Raw genomic sequence first — 25,716 nt, 5'->3', positions numbered from 1 at the left:
TCTCACTTTGACATCTGTCAAAAGAGACCACCTTAACAGACACCACTCAACAGTCTGAAACCACCAAAAGATATCCATTTGAGCCTTAAAATGGCTGACTCTAAAATTCTCTTTCACGATTGATGCAAGGAGGGGGGTTACCTGGGTTGGTTCATAATGTAATTTGTAACAGATTCTGGCCAAATGCAATGGTTCATGGGATAAAATGCATAGAACTGTTGACCTAAAGCTGGTTATTTACTATATATATATATATATATATATATATATATATATATATATATATATATATATATATATATATATACACATACACACGTCTAGGTCACTGTGTAGGACTCGTTTACATTGCTTGCTTACTACATAAATACAGATAAGCTGAAACTGTTTTCTCTTGTACAGGAATAGTGCCTATCTATATTTTTCATTTATTTTGTAAAGAATGTTGCCAGTTTGCAAACTTAAGGTTTAAGTTTCACATGTAATATTTTAATTTGATGTATTAAAAAATATACTGCCTTTAGATAAACAACTTTTAGCTGTAAAATTAGTTTACAACAAAAATCCACAATTCAAATGTTCTACACTGTTTCCACACATGGGCAGAGACCGTTTCATGTTTATAGCTTCAAAGAAGACACTGCTGATGTAAAAACATTAAGAGCAAAAAATGGACTTTAAGATAAGCATTTTTCACAGTGGTGAGCCTCTCATCCATCTTGGAAACCATTTTTAATCCCATTTTTACAGTTCACTCACGAGCAGTGAGGTGTAGAGTAAGGTCAACTGAAGGCTGCTTATTTTTTTATTTAATCAGGCTACCCTTTATATTCAAGGAAACAATAAATCTCACTAAAGCTAACAGCACTTTCCATACACGGCTGTGAAGCCCTCATCACCGGATGCAACCCTACGCCAACTTCCTCCTGTAACTTCCTCCTTCTTTACAGACCACCACATAGCAATACAACACTCACAGACAAGTTTCTAGACACAGTTTCAAACCTTATGACTCTACACTCCAACCAATCTATGCATCCTTGGTGACCCAAACATACATAGGCACTGGAAGTAGGGATGCTGGGGGTGCTTCAGCACCCCCAGAAATAATCATGCTGGAATTCAGAAGGTGAATGAGCAATTAAGGTGCCTTTCAATTGCATGTTTATCTTGTCACATTTGCTGCATTTCAAAGACAAAGGTCAAATGTGAGGCTATGTCTTCTGTCAAAGTTCTGCTTATTTGGGAAATGATGTGTACTTTTTATTTCTCTGACTGCAAAGTGAGAGCATTTTGTAAAAACGATCTAGGTGACAATCCTGCTGAAGTACAGGAAACAAATGGAAAGGCTGTAGGATATCAGTTGTTTATTTTTCTAATGCACAACATTTAAATATCAGTAAATGAACTATACACGTATTTCAAATTGTATCAGAAATTACAAAAGCGCAAATGAAGCACTTTGTTTGTAATTCGGAACTGTGATGGAAGCAAAGATTTTAGTTGGGTCAAAATAAATCAAGACCCTTTACTTGGTGATGCAAAAAATGATAAATTTTTGCTTAAACCCGATTTCCAAACATTATTGTTTTTGTACTGTATAGTTTCACTAGTAAAACTGCATGCCTATACAAATGCTGTGCCCATTTTAATGGAAAATGTACTGTCTGTAAATGACAGAGCGCTACCACACAGGTGCTCGAAAATGCACCACCAGCTACATACCAGACAGACCCTTGCCACTATCCTGCTGAATGAGCATGGAACATTTGCTGCACTTGTATTTTTTTGTACGACGCTTGAATTTTTCACGTTCTCTATGACTTCAGTGATATAACATTAACCCCTTCCATGCTGGACGGATTCCCCTGCTGTGCTGATCTTTTCCTGCGCGGGCGTGGTCATGACGGAACGGTTCCGTCATGAGCACAGCTCAACCGTGGCTCATGACGGAACCGTTCCGTCATGAGCACCGAAGGGGTTAATGGCAGCAACCCCATTCTGAAAAAATGTTCCAGCACCACTGTAAACACGTGGCTTGACAAACCTATTATGCCTCATCCAAGAACTATGATCACTGGCCTAAACAAACTGAACCCACATCAGATCAACCACACACATCACTGGACACATCCTAGATGTCATTTTTGCAAATCCAGAACTAGTTACCTTTCAAAGGACTACTTCAGCCATATAGTCAGACCACCATCTGAGAGCTTTCCAAAACACACAACAAAACACCACAAATTCCATTTTACATGCAATCACATATCGGCCGAGGAACAAACTCAATTTTAAATATTTAGAGTTTTTTAACTGAATTCAATGTGTCAAGATATGTGTTGTATGTCAGCTGTGTTCCTATGCGTGGCTCCAGGAAGCTTTTGATATCCCAATACCACTACGACCAACAAAACAGAACAAAAGAAAAGCACCTTGGATGAATGCAAAAATAAAACGGATAAAACAAAGTGTTGCAAAGCTGCAACGCACCTGGCTCAAAACATAACAATCAAGACAAACTCCACCTACACAAACTTAACAGAATAAACAAGTCAACAATCAAAAAAGCTATACATACACACACATATACACACACACATATATACACACATACTATTTAAACAGGGATCTAAATACTGAATGTGCAAAAAAATATGCACTGAATTTTGTAAACCTAAATGCACAGAAGGAACTCATCCAGTTTCTCAAGAATTTACTGACAAACTGCAAATCATTACACAACCCAATCAGACATGCTGGACCCCCATATAAAACTAAGGAAAGTCACCAGCACCAACCCATTTCCTACAGTCGCCTCAAGGGGAAGGCTAACGCAGCCTCTACATTCCTTCAAACAATTATCAGAAAGTGAATTTATGGATCTTGTCAAAGCAAGCAGGTCGGCCAGCTGCCCTTCTGACCCTAATCCACCACAAATCTTCAAGAACATTATTTTAAACTATCTCTGCTGCCACACCACTCAGAAGAATTCATTAATAACTCTTGAACTACAGGAATCTTTCCAGAAGATTTAAAAAAACAAAAGGGACACACATGCCCATTATTAAAAAAATAAACATGGATCCACATGAGCCTGACTACAGACAGATTACAAATGGACCTTTTCAGGGCAAAGTGATGGAAAGAGCAACATTCACCCAGATGTCATAGTTTATTAAAAAGAACTCCATACTTTCCAACTTACAAACAGGATTCAGTCCAGGAAGAAGCACAGAATCTGCCCTCATTGCCACCTGGGGTGCCTCAAGGCTCTATCATATCACCAATGCTTTTCAACATCTACATGAAGTCATTACCAGCAATAATCAATGAATTTCATCTCACATGCTATGGCTACGCAGGTGACACACAAATACTTCTTAGACTGATAAGCCCCAAAGACATTGAGGCAACTGAAGAGTTTTGAGTTTCAAGAGCCATTGATCGGTGGATAGATCTACTCACATTGACAATTGGAAAAATGATGACCCACTCTGCACCTGGCCTGATGACCTGAGACCGCCTCCTAAAGTATCCAAGGAAGCACGAAACTTTGGAATTACCATGAACTCCAAGCTATCAATGAATTCCCAAGTAGATGAGTAAGCAAGATCAAGCTTCATTACTATGAAAACTCTGTGACGTCTCTTCTCCCACCAAGGATTTCTACACAAGATCCAAGCTACTATCTTTCTTGTACTGTATAAACTTCTTTATGCCAATGTCCTCTATCACGGATCATCTTTACCTACTATGAAAAGATTACAACAAATTCAGCAATCTGCTGCCAGACTAGTCCTACATGTAAAGCCATAAATCCACATCTCCCCTGCCTTGAGGACGCTACATTGGTTACTGGTTGCCAGAAGATCCACATTCAAGCTGCTTTGTATCACCAACAAAGCAATATATGGCACAAGGCCATTTCTCATCAGGAATAAAATTACCAAATACATACAACAAAGGAACCTTCGCTCCAGATAAACACCTTGCTTCAAAACCCCAGCATACAAATCCATGGGTGGTATATCTTTCTCTGTTCACGCAGCCGAACTATGGATTCATTGCCCCCAAACATTATATCCGCAGATAACCAACTTATCTTCACAAGCCTACTCAAGAGTTGGCTCTTTCCTACATGACCATCATACTAAAAGGTCTCTTATTTTATCTATCATAATGTGCAAATATAATCATAACAATTGAATCTATAAGTACTTCACTATTGAAATATTATGGAAAATACAAAATACAAATACACAAATAAATGAACTTTATGTACAGCAACATTTGAAAGTTTGCATTTCTAACTATTTATCCATACATACACGAGACTTTATACAAAACAAAGTTCTCTCTATTATTTTCCATATACCTGTAGATCATTCTATGTAGTTCTGCACCTATATATATTTATTACTTTACTCCTACTGTAGAAATAAAAAAAATAGCCTTCAACTCTCGTCACTGCACTACACTATATTGTATCCTATACCTCTCTCTATACATCCTCTACCCCCACTCTGACTCATCCCAGACATCACTGTACTACTAAGTTATCCGTAACAACCTTTTCTAGACTCTTCACTCCTCTACTCCTCCTTTGACTCATCTCAAACCTCACTTTCCTACTATGATGTCCCAACTAACACTTTCTAGACTCTTCCCTCCTTTATCGTATTAAACTCAACTAACAGTCTCACATGTCCACAGTTCAAATAAACAACTTATATTTCCCTATACTAATCCACCACAAATCCATTTTGGGTTCCGGTATAGCATGCTATCCAATGAAAAATGCTACCCGACGAAAAAAGCTTCCACACTTTGTCTGAGGTAGTAAGTGCTATATAAATACAATTACAATCAAAACATTCAACAAAGTATTATATGCGCATTATTTCACTGTGCAATGACGACAAACAGCCCTAACCACAAAAGGGGTATCCATCGCAATCCCAGAGAACACATTGGACAAACGTCTTGTATATGGCCAATGCAACCAAATCAGCAACATAACACTCCAGCTATATCCAGCAGCCAGGCAACTGTTAAGTTATTGACCTACAATGCGTGTAACCAATTACTAAGGCCCTTCAAACACCTCTGATCCGAAAACCTAAATCAATACCTCTATAAATAACCAGAACACAATATCTGAATGATATCATCAAACATCAACTCTGACTTAACCTTCAATGGAAATGTGGGATCTACGTGGATATGCAAGACCCAGACAACAGACAGTGCTACAAGGCCACACTAATGGCAGAATGGGCACTACACAAATGTCTGTTACAATGCGCTATGGTGGAAATTGCCACAAAAGCACATAGGCACAGGTCCAAATGAATAAGGAACTGCCATGTTCAAATTAAGATCTCGCCTTAAGAACTGCTTTTACAGTAATCAGTGCCTCGCTCCAAACTCTTTCATTGAAGGTATTACAAGAGGACATAGCCCCACATTATGGCTCAGCTCACTTTGCTTCCAGCAAGAGCAGCGCTGGATGCCAAAACAGAAAAAATGCACAAGGACACAAAAAAAAAAAAGACTTCGAAAAGGAGACAAATGGGGTGAGACAATACTGAAGTAGCTGCCTTTACGCTGCCAGACTAAATGAATCTGTTATAAGGATTCACTTGAAGAAATTAATTTTGTACAGCAAAATCGCCGCTTGAATACACACCAACGTGAGACATGTGAGAACAAGTGTGACCACGCCTTACTGGGAAGCAGAACTACAAGTATGGTATGGGCCACAACAGAACAACATACACAGGGTCTCACATCTACAACTCATACCGAGCAAAAGCGTTTAGAAATGGAAGTCCACCGGGAGGGTCATTCCTGCCCAAACAGTATTCTTTCCAAGACCTCTCTTCACGGTCTGAAAATAAGTTCTAAGATAGTAAGTGCAGCTGTTTGTAAACACTACTACCAACAGGGATTGTGTGCTCAAACGTACAGTGCTTCCCAGAAAGTTAACGTTAGGTTTAATTTTCTTCAGGCAAAATGGCAGCACTCAAAAACACTGGTTTCATACACAGTAATTAATCATAGACCTCAACGGTGCTATTAACACGTCTATAAACAAAAACATCCAGAAAGTCCAGGGGGCAGTGAAACGTCTCGTGTCAACAAATACAACCTTAAAATAGCGTCCAGTCTAGCTGGAGGTACTTTGAGAAATCAAGTCAATGGGCACACTCAGCTGACAAGAGGTGGGATAATGTTGTGTAACACTACAGACTAAATTAATCGCTTTAAAGCAGATTTTCTTTTAGATTGGTTACTCAAATTATATAGGGAATTGCACAATAACTTTTCGCATAAAATATTTATCAAACATCAAATCGGTTGTTACGGAGCTCAACAGGCACGGTGCCCCCATAGTTCTTTCGTTTATCAGTTTTAGAAATACGATCTTCTCAACGAGGGCTCGGACATGAGCACAAAAGACTGCAAATCTTGTCAAGAGCCCTAAATTGGATGCATATTTCACAGGAGATCCGCATTTTAGTCTGAATAGGCTCTAGGTTGAACAATAAATCGTGCTTTTCTCTCCGTCCAAAAACAGCAAATGTTTCCTTACAAGTAACATACGCTAGAAATGCATTAATAAAAGACACCAGATTGATTCGGTAAAGTAACTAAGCAGATGCACCATTTGTGTTCGTATAAAGTTAAGAAACACGTCTAAATAATTACACCCATACACATAAAGTGTGCTGATAGCTGACAAGCATCGCAAAACGCTTCCTCGTGTGCATGCAAGCAGCAACACCATCCCCCAGCCAAAGTTTAAAGTAACCATCGCAAAGCTAGAATGCATCAGTATGTACGATAAATTCGAACAAAACTCTTTATAGACTACGGCACAATAACACAACTGTTGCGATTCTTTCCATTTGCAAAAGCGCAAAAACTGAATTTTCGGAAAAAACAACAGAATTCTAAAGTACTGCCTTGAGAAGAAAAAAACCACACACAATCTATGAAGCGGGTGCAGAAAAGCTGCATTATTTCACTAACATTTTTATGTGCAAAAGTTAGCCTTTAGAAAATACTTCCTACCTGGGAAATGTTTCCTAAATCCTGTATTTGCGGTAATGTGTATATTAAAGGAGGGAACTCCTCCTGTGGAGCTCCGCTTCCCTCGCAAGCCCGCAGCGATTACCGTCTCGGAGCTGGAGACGACAACAAAGGCCACGCTGCCGGCGCAGGCCCGGCGCCTCGGCCAATCAGCGAGGGCCTATTTGCATTGGCTCCTGGGAGGAGGGGGAGGGGAGGCGGCTGCTAAAACTGATTCGCAGATTGTCTGCGGGCTGTATTGACAGTGATCATCAGTCACCTGCTCGGGCTGCCTTCAACCCTTGCCGGGAGAGGCAGAGCAAAGGTTGCACCGGGTCACAGACTCTGGGAAGAAACTAAAAGGCGCGCGCCGTCGATCTGCCAAGCCCTCTGCATCTGCGCACGAAGCCGTTCCCCGCGGACCCACGTGTGGTGAAACTAATACACTTGAATAGTCTCGGGAGAACTTGTTAAAATGTATAATTTGGCGGGACAAAAGGGAAAAGAGACACCGCGTTCCTGCTTGCAATTACTGCATTATTTAAAAGAGACTTTTAAAGGGGTTATTTTTTTCATTTTTCAGACACTACTTAGCATCACAATAGTTGCGGTACACACGGTTTGCGTTTTATAAGACTTTGAACAGTAAGAGCAAATAACTACCAAATAATACATTTATTAAATGTCGGTTGAACAAATTTCTTTCTCGAAAATCCTGAGAATCCGTGACCAATAAAACGCTGGCGATAAAGCTTTAAAAATATTGGACACATTTGTCGACTGCCCGATGAACATTAGCTAATTCCCGCAATCTACGTATTTATTTGTTGTCTGACGACTAACGCCCAGAGAAATGTATGAGCCGCCCCAAGAACTATGCATTTTTTATCCGAGGCGAAGGCTACATTTTAAACTAACTTGATTATGTATTTTGGAAACAAAGATGTATTAGTAGAGCAGTTAGTCGTTTCAAGAGAGAGGTCGGCAAAGCAGTGACGCTAATAAATTAGCAACATAAATTCGTGTTTTTTCAATTCACTTTTCACCGGGCAATACTGAACCGCATTGTTTTGACACTAACTGTAACAATCAACTTCAACACATGTCTTCGGTTTAATTCAGCCGAATGAAAATGCGTTTCAGGTAAATGCTATCTTTGCGGCCAACAAAGCTAAATTACATTTAGTGGCAGATACATAAGAAAACGGGCGCAGGAAACAAACGCAGAGCATGCCGACAATTCAGTCAAACAAGCGCCATACACGCCGCATTTTCTCACTAGTCTAGTGCTAGTTCTCCGCTATTTTTGAGAAATACAGTGCGCGATTAGTAAATGTAACTGCAGTTACACCTGGGCATTTAAACGTGTAATAATATTAAATTGTGACTGCCTCTTTATGATGAGAAAGTGTATCATTGTGTCCACAAATAAGGCTGTCGCACTTCACATAACGCAAGGGTCAGAATTGTAAAAGTTGTTTGCCGAGCGCTACATCTGGTTTCAAACACACATTGAGCCCCGACGTGAAGAGTGATAACGCCCCCATAACGTTGGCAGGGAAAAAGCTTTGAAGAGAATGGCAGAATAACTCAATCAAAACGAACATTATATTTGCGCCAACTCAAGCGGCTAGAAAAGACAACGGCGCAGCAACTTTAATTAGCCGCACATCTGGTAGCAGATGTTTGTTCGGTCGTAGAACAATATAGCCGACACTGCTCCAACAAAACAACGAGCCAATTCAGCGCACAACACACAAAAAAACATGCAACGCTTGAGGAGTGCAAGGTTTTGCAAACAGAATCAAGTGAATAGAACTAACGCTCTAACCAGAAAAAAAAAAATCAACAATGAACAAAATGGACCTATTAACTTTCCTACGAAAACGCAGCTGTATTACACGCAGCCAAATGCTCTGTTACAGATACATTTATTTTTTGACAATGTCATCAAGAGGGGACAGATAAAATCGTGCAGCTTGCGTTTTATATCTCACACAACTGATAAAATTGCATCTGGCAGCCATCTAAAGTACGCGCCGTGCTAATAAAAGTATCCATCGCGACTTTCTGCTTAAACTTGTACAAACACAATATTTGATGTAGGAAAAAGTCCAGCTTTGTTTATATGCTCGCAATAAGCGCTACCCAAAACCCCGTTAGGGTTTCTAGGAAGGCGACTTCGACGATAAATAAAACATTTGTATTTTGGTGACAATCCGCCCTGCTTTGTTTCCCTGCCCGCCCTCCCCCATCCCGCAAGCCTGAGCCGGGTTAAGAAATCCCTTCGGTTCCCAGACTGACACAAATCAGCAGCTGTCACCGAATATATCTGATAGTTCTTTTTTTTTTTTTTTTTTAATTATATCGAAATGGAGACTACATCTTTAAAGTAGCTTTCGGAATGCATTGGCTGTTTTTTCCGTGATCATTTAGAAATGTTACAAAGAGCTTCCTGTCTGACACAAATACGATATCACTTTTAAGATACATTTCAGACTGTACCATTTTATTGACAATTAACATTTGTAGAACCTGGTTATGACCGCACAATTTAAAAAGTGAAGCCCGTTTCATTTAAGAGACTATGAATTAGTTGGGCATTACGATTTGTATGTAATAAGACTTGAAATCTGTATCGTTTAGTCAAACTCAATTTCACTTTGTTAACTAGCGAACTGTTCGTTGCCTTAGCGCGCGCACTATTCCCCCCTGAAATAATTGCAAATTAAAGTATATTTTCTGCAAATACGCGTCAAAAGTAAAACGATTAAAATAATAATTTACCAGCAACATTAGATCTTTTTCTCTCCTTGTACCAGCTTAAAGCCCTCTACTTCAATGAGGTGTGAAATGCAAAGTGAAAAATATCTTTTCCTGTACACACGATCAACATGCTCCCTCTAATAGCTTCCTTTTGTGCCAAAGCAGCATGGTATTCTCCAAGAAAATCAGGTATTTTTTTCTGAAACTGCAATTTATTAATGTTTTTTTAAGAGACGGCTTCGCCGATTTTCTTCTGTTATTCATCTCGATCTGAAAAAGACGGGCGCCTTTCTTCCGTGCGTGAATAGCAATACTCTGGTTACCAAGGAACATAAGAATACTATCGAAGTTTAATTTCGCAAATACAGTGTAACACGTCATTAAAACAACCCCTCTCATGTTTACTCCCTGCACCAACACAGCAATACGCTTAAGGGTGTACCGTTCTCTTCCCTCCTTATCAACCCAAACATAACCTTCCAAAATATACCCAATCATGGATCAAGTCCATAACATTAGCCCCAACATTTACCCTGAAAGACAACATTGCATGCGCATATGGCTTTTATAAAGCCCTTTTGGGGCACACTATACTATTAACACACACAATATCTAATACGTTAGAATTTGGAGCCATTATGTTTTGAGTGCACCGCTGTGCATAAGCCTCTACACCCCGCCTCAATTTCTATAGCTGCCTCCTCCTTCAACTTTCTTGTATATCTTCCCCTCCCACTGCAGAGAAGACTTTTAATGTGGTGTAGATTTGGAAAATATTTGTTTTTTAAAGTGTACATCATTTTGCCACTTTTGTTTGTTCCTGCTATACGCACAACGCTCCCTTGCATGCTACAATAAAGGTGCGGAGCTGTAAATATGTAAAATAGAGGCATACCTGAGAGATTTCATACTTAGCTTGTACAGAAAAAAATAATTCCTATTGCCCAGATTCAACAGGTCTCCACCTCCTATATTTCAGATGGTGCCATACTGCTGGAAGTGCCAGGGAATATTTCATCTTCTCTGATGTAAAATTATCACACTTTCTTCAATTATGCAGTTTAAGTAACACCCATTTCTGCTATGATGGTCTTGAAAACAATGCATAACGTCTTGACGACTTAATTATGTATGGTTCATATATGGTTTCTTTGAAATCTAAATAGGAATCCTCAAAGAGTGTATGGCTTAGGCACGAAAAAGAATCCTGTGTTATCAAAGCTATGTTGCCCTACTCTGTAAAGCCATGCAAGTACAGAAGAGCAGCCCCATGTCTTCCACCCAGAAAGGGAACGGAATAACATTTACCTGTTAACACGTCTGCGCTTACTGTCCCAAAAGAAAGAGTGTGTTATTCTATTTATCAAAAAAATGCAAAATAGTAGTGCCCTAAAATAATTTGGCGAGGTTATCATTTTTTTCAAAAGAATTTCCCACCTCTCCTAACAATAGCACATCATTAACTGCTGCTATGTTCGTGCCATCAAAGGTAAGGCAACTGCTTGCTAAGCGTTTTAAGAGGACTGTAGCCCACCACTTCATCTGCTCAATTAAAAAAAGATTAAACTTTATATACTGATTTGCTATCTTGATTAATATCACTCTCACGCTCTGTCCTCATTGATGCCAACCGCTAGTTTAATGGATAAATATTAATAATTTACCGATTTCTACACCCGACATTCAGACAAGTCCCCCTCCACTATTTGATCATGCTTATTTGACTCCAGTACCATCAATGTTCTCACTTCAGGGATCTCCTAACATTTCTCATTAGATGAAGGAAACTGTGTTTTGCAGGCAAAACTTTGCAGAAAAAACAACTTTGTGATATATATATATATATATATTTTTTTTTTTTTTAAGCAAATGACACTCGCACTCAGGAACCTTGACAAAATTTATTGTTAACAGAGTTCCCTTCTGTTACACCGACGCGTTTCAGCCCTGTCGGCCTTGTTCACGGTAGGTGATTGTACTTCCTGTTAAATTTTAAAGCATTTCCTGTACAAGGTTGTAAGCCCCATAGGATTCTGGGAACTGAAGTTTTTCAAAATATTGTCAAAATGAAATTAATTTTTAGGTAATCACCTAGTAACAGTGAAAAACGTATTCGATAGGTTTCTAACTAAACAGGCATTTGGACGGTTGTCAATGACAGTACGGTTCAGTAAGCTGGTGTTAGTGACCAGTTTCAATGTTGGGGAAAGTTATTTCGCAATACTGATTGATAACAAACAATATATATCAAAAAATTATATATATACCAAATCTATAAGTGGCCTGATTACAAAAACATTTGAATGGTAGTGTATCACCTACCGTGAACAAGGCCGACAGGGCTGAAACGCGTCGGTGTAACAGAAGGGAACTCTGTTAACAATAAATTTTGTCAAGGTTCCTGAGTGCGAGTGTCATTTGCTTCAAAATTGACTTTGGCCGCTGGCTTGGCCCAACACTCGCACCCGCTGCTGAGCGATCCGAATCCAAGCCGCATTGTTGAAAATATATATATATATATATATATTTTTTTTCCATTAAAAAAACCAAACGTTAAAGGGACGTTATAGTTAGGAAATAGAATTTAAAAAAGTCTTTGAAATTCACTAAAAAAACAAAACAAATGTTACAGGGACGTTATAGTTCGGTTCAGATCTTACACACACAAAACCATAGGAATTCTACAGTTAGAGTTATGTCAAGAACCTATAAGTCACCTATAAGTAACTTTAACTCGCACTCCTGCCATGTACAGTTTTCTCATCAATAATTTTATAGCAAATGTTTCACAGATATTATCAATGATGTCATAGAAGATATTAACGATGTAATATATGGGGTAATTAGCAATGTGTGGTGATGACGCGAGTTATAGTTACTTAGGGCACAAGTTATAGTTTCTTGAGATAAGTATAACTAGAACTGCTGAATTTCTATGGTTTAGTGTGTGTAAAATCTGAAACTAACTATAACATCCTTGTACCGTAGTGAATTTCTAAGTTTTTTTTAATACTATTTCCAAACTATAACATCTCTGTAACCTTTGTTTTTTCAGTGAATTTCATTTAATGTTAAGTAATATTTCATTACCTCACGTTAATCCAGGCACTCAACACACCACTGCGCATGGCCTTTGTGCTCTGGGGGGGGGGGGCGGCTGTATACAGAGCTTGGCTTGTGGCCAGGCGGCCAGCCCCCCACGTGCAGGCAGCCTGGTAGGCTAGCACGCATACCCCTCTCCAGGCCAATTAGCGCCCCAGGGATCATCCATATAGTAAATGAGGAAAGGGGCATGCAGCCCCCCCCATCCCCAAGCCGATTTCAGCCAGAGAACCCCCTTCTCCCGTCATAAAAAATAAGGGATAGCGGGGGACATTTGGCCGGCCTTCACAGGCCACTTTGGGCCAAGGGTTCCCATCCCCCGGAGCTCTGTATTTTTTTCAAATTGGGGGGGGGAGTGGGGTGGCTGGGCATTCAGCCCCGTCCCTGGGGCAATGTCAGCCCCAGGGACCCTGTCCTACGAGGCCTGCACTATGAAAAAATGAGGGCACGCGCAGGCCCCATCCTTGGGCACAGCAAGGGGAGGGGTTGATTTCGGCCCCGGGAACCCCAGGGCCTAGCCAGTCAATGGTGGGTGCCCTGGCCCCACCCAGGTCACCCCGTATCTGGCTGTTTTAGGTCACAGGGGTGCCCCAATGCCCCCGCGGCTCTTGCCGGCTCCCAGTCTCCAGCAGGAGCAGGCACTGCTCCCGCACACAAGGAACACCAAAAAATGCTGCTCCCTGGTTTAGGCAGTACATTTTTCATCTGTTTCCCTACCCGCTTCACAGAGAAAAGCAAATGCTGCAGACCGTGCATATTTTTTAAAATTTTGCTGCTAATTCAATGGCGATTTCACAGCTACATTGGACACTATCAACAGGCTTTAGCCCTCCCCCCCTTTTTTTGTGCCTTTTTTCTTGGGATTCGGATGAGTCAGAGTCTCAAGATGGCTGCCAGCACTTCTCGGTTGAAGTGTTGGCAGCCAATCACTTCTCAGCATGAGCTATCTGCGGAGGATTCGCATCCCTAGATAGACACATTTATTTTATCTTTCATAACTCTAAAAACTACTTAACGGATTTACACGAAATTACAAAAAGGGACTCTTTCTGGACCAAGAGCTGGCTTTCTTCCAAATTTGGTGTAATTCCGTTCAGCGGAGTGGAGTCATGTCTAAAATTCCTATGGGAAGTTGCTTGGGGAAAACGCACTTTGGAATCCTCCCTCCCATTTTCTCGGACCCTACTTGACGAATCACCAACAAATATTCCAAACAGCAGCTGAAGTGAGTGGCAAACTAATTTTGAAAATGTTTTGAAGATTCATCAAAAGGCGCTAAAGTTATTAGCAAAACAAAAAATGCTTCTTCTATGGAAACTAGGTCCTAAATATAACTACCTACTGGCTACCGCCAGTAAGAGATATAAATATATATTTGAATTCGATACCAAGGTATGCTGCACTCCAAGAACTTTAATTTCAAAGCCCCCACCTTACAGCGTTTGTGACTGAGCACTATTTAAAGTAGATGTAAACAACAACTTCACACTTTTAAATTATAACCTGTATCCAAAAATAGTGTTCTATTATGACTGCCTCTGATAGGGACATTTTAATTTGAGATATTAAGTACGCTGAGATGAAGAAATTGTTACTGATTATGCTGTATACAACACTAAACAACATATGTTGTAAATATCTATAAGGTATTGAGACCCTTACGGGTGAGTAGTCTCGCTTTACAAGCCACTGATTAAGCACACACACACAGTACATTGATACAGCTGTATTCATTTTAATTGGATATTTTGCACTGCTATGGGTTTGGAACCATGTATCACATAATGCCTCAATGAGGGCAACATGGGCCTGTACTATAAAAAGTGAAACTGATGAGGAACTCACCAACCGTGACTAAGACCAATTTGGTTGAAACGCGTCGGTGCAATTGTCTTGAGTAATAAAGGATTTGAAACGGAACGTCCTGGAGCGTACCTTTGTATCTAACTGAGTATTGGGGCATCGGTCAGACCCCAATCCTGGCACCAGCTGTTGAGTGCGTCACTTTTTGGACCCCATTGTGATTATATATATATACACACATACATATATATATATACACATACATAAATATACACACACACAATTTTTAACTTGGGGAGCTTGACCATTTAAGCCAGCTGTCTTCTATTCAGTCGAAAGGTGTGTGTGAGAGAGTGCCATCTTTCTTGCATGGTATGCCCCCACTTTTTGCTGAATTGCTGATGTACTTTGACTGAGTGTGCCCTGGGTTCCTGCCAATCAGGTACACAGGGACTATGTTCCTTCCCTAAAACTGCATGAAGCCTAAACCCAATTGGCATCTCTGGCCACATGTCAGCCCCTGGTAAATGGTACCCAGGGCCTTGTGACCAGAGAAGGCCCGTAAGGGCTGCAGCACTTATTGTGCCACCCTTAGAGGCCCTGTACCCTGAAACACACACACACTGCCTTTGCAGGCTGAGTGTCTGGGTGCAGAACAAAACAGAGTCGACATGGCACACATCCCTGTGTGCCATGCCCACAACACACACTCCCCTGGCATACCTCAGTCACCACTCTAGCTGGGTGCCCTATGCCAGTGGCGTGGATACAGGTGCATGAGCCCTGTGCCTCTACAGTACCCAGGTCCATACCTGGGCAGTGTAAGTGCAGTGCTGCCATTTAAGAGTATATGGTGCTGGAAGATTGTCAACACGAACTCCACAGCACCATGATGGCTACACTGAAGACTGAGAAGTTTGGTATCAAACTTCTCAGCACATTAAACCCGCACTGATGCCAGTGTGGGATTTAATGTACAATGCACGACAGAGGGCATCTTAGAGATGCCCCCTGAACCTAACCTACAATCCACGTCCTGTCTGAGGGGCTGCCTAGGCTGCCACACAGAAGACATGTTGCTGGACCCCAGGGTAGAGAGCCATCCGCTCTCCTGGGCTTGCAACAATGCACATCCTTGGCGAGGTGCTAGGTCTCCTCCCCCAGGATGGGCAGGGAAAGCTTCAAAGGCATGCCGCCTTTGTGAGCTTCTCCAGGCCACTTGCTGTACTCCACAACTGGCCCCTACCGGTTCTGACCCCCACTCTTGCTGGAAGACTGGCGGGAAACCCCAAGGAAGGAAAGGGGGTGTGCCAGCCGCTGCCAACCCCACCCCTCAGGTGGGGGAGGTGAGGTGAAGCACATCTCCGGGCTCTCGCCATCTTGAAGATGGGAAGCCCTGCCCAATCAGGACTAGGCCACTGCCCCCCCTCCCACAGGAGAGTGGCAGGATATGGGGTGTACCCACCCCAGGGAAGGGACCCATTGATCCGTGCCCTTTACCTACCTGTAACACCCCTAAATTTAGTATTTAGGGGCACCCTGAACCTTCCTTCCTCAGATCCAGATTCTGAAACAAGCAAGAAGATCAAGAAACAGGAAGACCTGCCGTGCAGCTGCTAACAAGAGGAAGACACCAACTGATTTGGCCCCAGCCCTACAGGCCTGTCGACCCTCGAACCTGCTCCTGCTAAACCCCGGCGTCTCCAGTGGTCAGCAACCTCAAAAACCCTGGAGGACCTGACTGCCTTGTGACTCTAACCAACTGGGATTCCCACGAGCAGTGGTACTGCTCACAGCAAGTAACAAGCCCCTGGCATCAGCCAGGAACCGCGACTCCTGCACACTCTGCACCCGCCAAGCCTGGCCTGTGCCGGAGTGAACAAAGACCACGAGAACGTCCCCCCGGTGACTGTGACCCCGAATCCAGCACCCAAAGACCCACCTCGACGCTCCTGACGATGCCTGCAGCCTCAGAACCAGGGACCCCTCCAACCGCGACCAGCCGAGGGTAAAGATTTCCTGACGCCAAAAGGCACCCCTGCAGCTGGCGCCCTACGGCCCCCTGTGTTCAACTCCTGGGTGCCTACCTATCCTCCAACTTACCTCTTGAAGTGGTGGTCGCACCTGAAGAATCTTCGTCCCCGAGCTTGCAGCCTTTGTTCATCCTTGAGATTCTCCATTGAAATCTATTGAGCGCCTCACGGCTCAAAAGTACCCTGCACCCAGCTGCCCAACAGCCCCTGGCAGTGCAACCTCACTCTAATCTACTTCCCCATTTACCCCGAGCAAGTGACCAGGAGCCCAGCTCCCACAGCCGCGCGGCCTGCTAGCCAGCAGCCACCAACCAAAGGCCCCCTGCTCCCATAGGATAACATTGGGCCTAACTCACTCTGCACCCGGCTGCCCCTGTGCCGCTGAGGGTGTAACAACTGTACCTACCTGACCCTGGGAGACCCCCGAGTCTATGCCCAGAACCTTAACTCTGCCAGTCGAGTACTTACCCAAAAGCCGATAACTCACTTTTCTTCCATAGGGTAACATTGACTGGTTTCACTTGGAAATTCTTCTAAGTGTCGAGTTTTCAAACTTTAAATTATTCATCTAAAATCAGCTGAATAACGAAAACAAATTTACTCACCTGCTATCAGGAGAGATCCCAGTGCTGGATCTTGGTGCCCAGCACTGACCCTGCAAAGTAATTACAACCGTACTTACTGCTAACTTGATTTTCCTCCATAGGATAACATTGCCTGGTTTTCACCAGAAATTCTTTCGTCGATTTTTGCAACTTACAAATATTCCTTAAAAATCACCTGTATAACAAAAACGCTTTCTTCCAACTGTTTACAGGAGATGCACCAGTGCTGGATCCAGGATCCAACACTGAGTTAGAAAAAGTAGCGATGACCGTACTTACCTGCTATGTGAATTTCCTCCCATAGGATAACATTGGTGATTCTATGTGAAAAAGTTTCAAAGTGTCAACTTTTAAAATACAATAATATTCCTTAAAAATCATAACTCTAACCAAAACGTATTTACTTACCTGTTTCCAGGAACTGTCCCAGGACTGAATCTAGGATCCAGTCCTGAGGTTAGAAAAGTAATCCTAAAAGTAATTAATTGCATTTACTTAGAAATTCCCATTGAACTCAATTTATAATTGTGTTTGAAATTGTGTTGCCCATTGCAACAACTGTATCTATTGCATTCAAAAGTCTATTGCCTATTGAAAAGTATTAATCTAAAGCATCTCATTCTGAGAAAGTATATTTTGATACCTATTGTTGGTTTTAAAATAAAACCACTATATTTTTTGATACAAAACCATTGGCCTCGAGTTCAGTTCTTGAGTGTGTGAGACCATTTGCTGACTGAGTGTGTACAACAAATGCTTTACACTGACCTCTGATACTGCCTTACTGCTCGACCAAGCTACCACTTTAGAGAGTAAGGTTATATCTAACTTTAGCCTCTGCCAAACCTCTGGGGACTGTGGACTCTGTGCACACTGTACCTATTTGGGAACAGTATATACAGAGCCACTTTCTTACAGTGTGCAATTATATAGGTGTTGTCACTGTAAAATCATCACATAAACCTGGAAACATCTAGTATGAGTACCTTCAATCAGTTAAGATTGTTCCCAACAACCAATACTTCAACAAAATTGTCTCAATATTGTAGTCCAAAAAATAAAAGAATAGAAAGTGAGCAGACTCCAGCCGTGGGACCATTAAATGGAGTTGAATGTGCCCAAGTTATTTAAAAAGTAACAGTTTCTTTCATTCGGAACCGTGGCATTTGCTGGATTGGACTCAAGCTGTCCTATAGGAGTCTGATCCTTCCATTCCTTCTAGGATCCATACCAGCCATTGATTAGTTAAGGAGCACATATTCTCAAGGTCTTTCTTATTGGAGCACTGTTTTCTTTGCTTTCACAGACTCTTCAGCTTGATATGTAGTGGCAACTTGTGAAAACAGGTATCCGTCCTCCAGCTCCTATATCTGCTCTTCAGTCTTTCAATTCGATCACTATTCCCTTCTGCTCCAAACCTCCCTCTGTACAGCTTGGTTGTTCTTTATGTCTTCCATATGTCAGGATAATTGCAAACATTTGTTCAATTGAAGAACCACATCTGAGGACTGCAGATTTCTCAAGTGCTGCGCAATGTAGATTTTGCAGAGGAGCCTGAGCCCGAAAACCCTCCTTTCAAACTGCCTAATCCTGTAATAAATCTGCAAATGTATCTGTAGTAGCCACAGTATATGAGAGAGCATCTGATAGTGTGCAACCAGACTGATCATTTCAGTAAGAACAAGCTGCCAATTGCCCAATTACTGTATGTAATGGCTGCATTTTTCTAACTTTCCATTTGGCTAGTATGCAACTTTATGTATTTAAAATAAAAAATACGTATGTAAAGGGAACGTTGATAGAAGTAGGAGCAGGAGCAGGCTACGGTGTCAATTCTAAACGTATTTTGGGTCACAATTCCTTATCAGATATTTATCATTTAGTTTTGCACATACTAAAATTGATGGCTCTTGTACCATCTTTCAATGTGCCATGCTTCAGTCTCCAATAACCATTCTGGTATATTCTGAATCTCCCTGTTCTAGTTGATGGCCAGCCCTCCTTACTAGGAGTAACTAGTCTTTCACAGACTAAGCCACACATTGCAGTCAACAATTTCCCATAATGTACATGTACTTTGACTGGTTGGACACTTTTACTGCAATTTACTACATATTGAGTGGGGCTTCGTCTTCAGGGAGTTAGAGGAGGATTTCAATTTCTCTCTGCTAGGCAAGTGTTAAGACTGTAATCCTGGGAGTCCAACGTAAGGTAGTCCTAAACCAAAGAAGAATGACCTTTTGTCTCTGGGTTTAGGATTGAGGCTGTTTGTTTCCTTGTTTTATCATTCAGTAAAGTTCTTTATGCTCTGGACTCTTTAGAATGCTCTGATCATATTTTATTGTATTTTAATACAGCATTTAAGTAACCCCATGCCTTATCAGTGACATGAGTGAATTATGTGCCCAGAGAAAAAGAAGGGGGGGGGGGGGGGGAGACAATGGTACGGTAGTGGTTAATAAAACCATGTCTATGCCTGGAGAGATAGAGAAGGTGCCACTAGAGTTTCAGGAGAGTAAGAAAATAACAATCTGCGTTAGTGTCCCCAGGCTTTGAGGCAGTCACTAATGAACTGGTGTCTTTTAGTGCTACTGCTCACAGAATTCCTACTTGGGGGTTTCCAATTGAGGACCATCTAACAATTCAGTAAATAGCCTCTCCCATGAGCAAAACATTTTACTATGATCAGTTCTGTCCTCTATACCTAGTCTAGCTTCATTAGGAGGGGATGGAGTACTTTTTTGTAACCATGTGCTGCACCCCAAAATTAAGAGTACCAGAAAATACATGTTCTTCCAAAAGTAATCTCCTTGCAGAAATGGAAGAACATGGATCTGGTTCCCGCGCTAGCTGATTTTCAAACTCTATTGCCTTCTTTTGCGACAGTCTGTGCAATGAGGCTACAGTAAGGTGAGAACTGTGCTAGTCAGTCTGTCGAAATGAGGTAATACAAATACAATTAAGGAAAGGTTAAAAAGGAAAGTGAAACATCATCCAGTTTGGGCACACTAGCACACATTCATACAACATTAAACAGCATTTGCCATAGCTACAGCTGTGATAACATATTTTCTGCAATTCAAATATCCAAATATTTTAGGTGGCCCATACCATGAGATATTTTATGGATCAGCAAAAGTAGGCAAGTGTGTCAATATTAAAAACAGCCATGCGCTGAATAGGTCAGGGAGTTACATAACTAGCGTGGCTGCTGTAGAGTTATAACATGCTCAGAAATTATAAAATTCTAAAGCATGCAACTGAGACTGTTTAGAGGCTGTGGATCTACACTATGATTGAATCTGTAGTTTGTGTTGCAGTCGCTCGGAGGATGGAAGGTTTTTAACAGCTCAGAGCAATGACCCCTGAAGAAGTGCTTTTATGCACGAAATGCATTGGGTTTTAACGAATAAACACTGCCCTGAATGAAGTATGCTTAAGTCGTGCTCTTACAGAGAGGTCCGAATGGGCACGGTGGGAACATCGGAAATGTAGGAAATTGCATGATCACTCCGCTTGTGGAATTCAAGCATGTTGAAATGAAGAATAATGAGTAAGACTAAGGAGTATAAAGTTGGAATTCAAAAGGAGTATGTTCTTGAACAAGTTGCCGAGGTAGGTACAATGAAGCTGTGCGACTGGTTGGGGTGAGATGTCGCCCCATTGAAATGGTGTCATGTTCGAAGAGTGCTTTTTGGGCATTGTACTCCCCAGTCTGCACGCAAAGAAAATAAATTAGTGAAAAAGTTTTGAAAAGGAAAAGGTGTGCATCCTGTCTCTATATTTGATGCTGTAGAGTTATGACATGCTCAGAAATTAAAGAATTCTAAAGCATGCTACTGAGACAGTTTAGAGGCTGTAGATCTACACTATGATTGAATCTGTAGTGACACTTAGGAATGGTCACTGGTGAATGTGCGCTGTGGACAGGATCTGTGTGTTAACCTCTTGAGTGCCCATGACGAGCTGGTCTCGTCATGGGCCGCGGTTGCGCTGTGCCCATGACGAGACCAGCTCATCATAAACCCCGCCCGCTAATGAAACGCCCGGCACAGGGCGGGGAAAGGGGCGGGCACTCAAGGGGTTAATCTACCCCATCTGTACATCGTCACTAGCATAAGTGATTACGTTTTTATGTTTATGTCCTGACGTTACGCAGGTGGGAATGCAAGGACTGAGTGCCTACAAAGGACCATGTAGTGGTTATCTTGTGGATTATGTTGGAGGGAGTATGTATACAGAATTTAGTAGATAACATGGCTTCTATCAACCAACCATAGAATTCTAGGACCACTATATATGTAAAGAGAGGCAAGAAGGGTGGGATTGTTGAGAGACCTGCCAAATGTGGTTGTTTAGAAAATTGGGAGCTAGGTTTAATAGTGTTTACCTCAGTAGATGTTACTATAGGAAATGGTATACCTTATGAGGATGTACCAATCAACAGTGGTGAGTGAAGAATAACCACACCCGGAAATGGATACTTCCGTCCGGGACATTTAAGCTGGCAATGCGCGGCAGCAACATCACTCGAGCCGATGGAATCCGTGTCACATAGGTCATTTGAGGGGGTGAGACCTGACAGACCGTGAGTACTCTGCATGACGTCTTGACAAAACCGATTATGTTTTGCCACCGCTAACTCCAAACGGAGACACGGCAGCCTCAAGGCGCAGCTTAAATATTTCTCCTATGTTCTGTTTTCTTTTTTGTCTTAGTCTCACATACAATTTGTCCTAGCACCATATTGTTTTGGGCACACAAGGACTGAAACATGTTGGCCCTAGGGTCTTAGGACCATAATTTTCCATACAACCCTAATGTCATTATTTTAACATTCCTGTCAGACCCAAGAATAAAGGGATACTGGGGTCTAACAGTGAATTTTTAATCTTTATCCCCCTGGTCTGTTATATTATCTAAGTGCTCCCTGAAATATTGGTTGAGCCCACCGCGACTTATAGGGGTCGCGGTGTCCAGATGATAAAGCATGACACCACTAGGGTGTGTGAGGGAAAATAAATAAAAGCAAGGTCTTTTCCTACACCACTTTACTAGTGGTAGCTTCACGTAGGGACATCCCAATACCTCTCTCTTTTTTCTTACAATCAATATCTTGATAAGAATAATAGTGAAGTACTGTAATGTGTAAGATTTAGAATCAGGAGGGTGTACATCCTCTTTTTCCTCTTGGCCCTTCAAATATTCAGGACCACATGGTTCTGCATATTTAGTGTATTACGGCCCCCTAATAGAGCCAGGTCTGTTTTGCAGAGAGTCTTGCCCTCGCGACCTTTAATAATTCTTAACCAGATTGTTTAGTATACTGTATTCCCTTTAATTTATTTTTATTGTGGGCGATATGCGAGAGTCTATTACAGACATTTTGGAGAGTAATGTCTGTTTATGTTTCATGCAACATCGATACAAAATAGTTTCTTTTAGATCAAAAAGGACCTCACATATTAGTAATGGGAGGATGGCACAGAGATTATTTGCAGCAATATTAGTGAGCTGCTGCTGTGTTACAATATTGAAAGCACACATCACTATCCCTGAATATTAGATGTAAACACATTTAGAATTTGGACAAGTGTGCCTGTCAGTGACCTGGCCAAGGACCGCATGAAAGAGCTGAAATTGGATCATAAATTCAGAACTGTTCAAAACAGGGGCCCCCAAAATACGTTTGGGTCAGTGCCCCCAAAACCCTTAAGATGTCCCTGCCCACCGCATCAATTCAATGGAGTTAAGGGCTGGACTTTTATTTGGCTAGTCCTTAGTCCTGATTTGTTTTCTTTTCTCAGCCTTCCAGTCTTGAATTTATAGGTGTTTCTTGGATATTTGAACTGTTGCAGGATCTACTTTCAGCTAAGCACCAGATGTGGTCTTATATTTTTCTCTAGAATGCACTAGTACAGAAAATAATTCAAAACAGACTCAACAACTCTGAGGTGTCCAGTTCCTGAAGCTGCAAAGAAAGCCTAAATCCTCACCCCTCCACCACATTTGACAGCTGGTCTGAGGTTCTGGAGGTGATAGGCAGCACTTGTTTTTTGCCAAAAAGTTAATTTTGCATTACAGCTGAACAACTCCAGTTTGGTCTCATCTTTAAGGCAGACAATGTTCCTGAGGACTCATGGTTAATTCAGGTACTGTTATGTAAACCTGAGATGTAAAGCAATGTCTTTTTTAGAGTGAAGCTTCTTTTTGCTGGCTACCTTTCTACAAAAGCAGTCTTTGATCAGTCTTTTCTCAATGGTAGAAACAGGGACTGTTGAACAATAAGCAATCTGTATAAGCCTATAGAACCCTGGGATTTTGGTTTGGTGTTCTTTGCGGTCACTAGGAGCGTCATGCAGTCTGATCTTGGGGTGGATTTGGTGGGATGCCCAATCATGGGTATATTGGCAACCCTTCTGAACTTTCTCCATTTGCAAATATTTTTTCACTGTGGAATGATGGACTTCATATAGTTTAGAAATTGTTTGAAGTCTTCCAAGTGAGATGAGTTTTTAATATTTTCTTGAGTTTCTCTGATAGTTTTAACCAAAGCATGATGTGTTTCCACAAACCTGACTGCTCCATTCTAAACTGACAACGTTTCTTATTTTATACAGAGACTTGCACTTTCTATTGAATAAGAATTACTTGTTTACCAGCACCTGTTTAGAATGATCTTCTTGACCACCATTGAAGTTTTCACACAAGGCGTCAGAATGTTGGCGGTTTTTCCGGTTTTATGGATATTGACAAAGTGAACCTTGTGTGTGTTATTCCTCTCATGACGTTCGATTTAAGTACTGCTGGTACTTGGAGAGGTCAGCTCTTTGTGGGGCCTTGAGCCCAAGTGGCCTTGGAAGGTAAGTAACAGATTCACTATGTAGTCGCTGCCAGAGTCTTGTTTGCTTCAGAAAAAGAGAACACGCAGTCTGTTAATTTATAAACTTTACATCGCGTATCGACCAAGCTAATATCAACTCAAAATAATTTTTTTCTATTGTGCAAAGTTTTATGTCCTTCAGTGCTTTGGTGCTTTCCGTCCCTGTTTCAGAGTCCTGGTGTAACACCCTTGCAAAGTTTTTTCTGGACAAAATGTGCACTATCCAAGCAACCTTCTCCTCCTGTGCCTTGCTGCCTACGGCTTGTCCATTTGTTCGGCCTTTAGTTAGCCCTACTCATACTCTGTCATCTTTTCTGCCAGCCGATTTACCCAGTACCCTTAAAATTCTTAAGGCTCTGAAATCGGGTTCTCCAACTGATCCCTGTGCAGCCAGACTTTTGGCCACCGTCGCGGACACTATCAATCCTGAAGTTAATCAGATCATTAACTTGTCTTTACGGGAGGCTCTGGTCCCGGTATCCTGGAAGCAGGCTAAAATCCTTCCTCTCCTCAAGAAGCCGTACCTGGACCCTTTGACTCCCGGAAACTACCGTCCTATCTCACTTTTGCCAAGTCTGGCTATGGTTTGAGAAAAGGTGGTCACAAATCAACTTACCGAGTACGTCAAAGCCTCGGGTTTGCTCCACCCAGCTCAATCTGGCTTCCGAGCCCCGTATAGCACGGAATCGGCCTAACTGGAGGTGTCGGAGGCAATCCGTGAGTGTCTGAATGCCGGCGGGAGGGCAGCTCTGGTTATGCTGGACCTCTCGGCGGCATTCGATACGGTGCCCCACACCTTGCTTCTTGAGCACCTTTCGGAGATTGGTGTTTCCGGGTCAGTCTGGGGTTGGATCAAGTCCTTCTTGGAGGGTCGCTCACAGCAGGTCTGGTTTCCACCTTGTGTCTCTGCTCCCCAACCAGTGGCCACGGGTGTCCCGCAGGGGTCATCCCTTAGTCCCCTTCTTTTTAACATCTATGTCACTCCGTTGGTTTATATAGCGGAGGCATTAGGGCTAAGGTGATGGCCTATGCTGATGACGCCCAGCTCCTGTTCTCTTGAGGACGAGACGATGATTCAGTTCTCTCTGCCCAACACTGTTTGTCTTCTGTCTTCCACTGGCTTGAGCAGGCACAGCTTAAGAGCAATGAGGAGAAATCTGAGATCCTCTTGTACGGCAACTTTCCTGCCAACTTCAGAGAGAAGCTGTGAACACAGGTTTCCCCTTTCCCAGTTCTAAGGGAGACGCTGCCAAAAATCTGGGGGTTTGGTTCAGTGAGAACTTGACCTTTTCATCTCAGGTCAAGAAGCTGGCCGGTACCTGTTTTAGCATGCTGAAAACTCTGAGGAAGTTTCTCCCTCTCCTTCCAAAATCAGCAAAGGAAACTGTTGTCCATGCCCTGAGTCTCTCCCGGTTAGATTACGCTAATGCTCTGTATGCTGGCATCC

General features: G+C 42.0%; 1 protein-coding gene across 4 annotated transcripts in view; it reads right to left on the bottom strand.

Moving 5' to 3' along the window:
- The window catches only part of SCML2 (Scm polycomb group protein like 2), a 752,432-nt gene that overhangs the window by 431,614 nt on the left and 295,102 nt on the right, over positions 1–25,716 (bottom strand). The gene's annotated exons all lie outside the window — the stretch shown is intronic.

The sequence above is a fragment of the Triturus cristatus genome, chromosome 8, assembly GCF_964204655.1.
Source record: "Triturus cristatus chromosome 8, aTriCri1.1, whole genome shotgun sequence".
Taxonomy (NCBI): Eukaryota; Metazoa; Chordata; class Amphibia; order Caudata; family Salamandridae; genus Triturus; species Triturus cristatus.
This window is presented reverse-complemented; position numbering and strand designations above follow the sequence as displayed.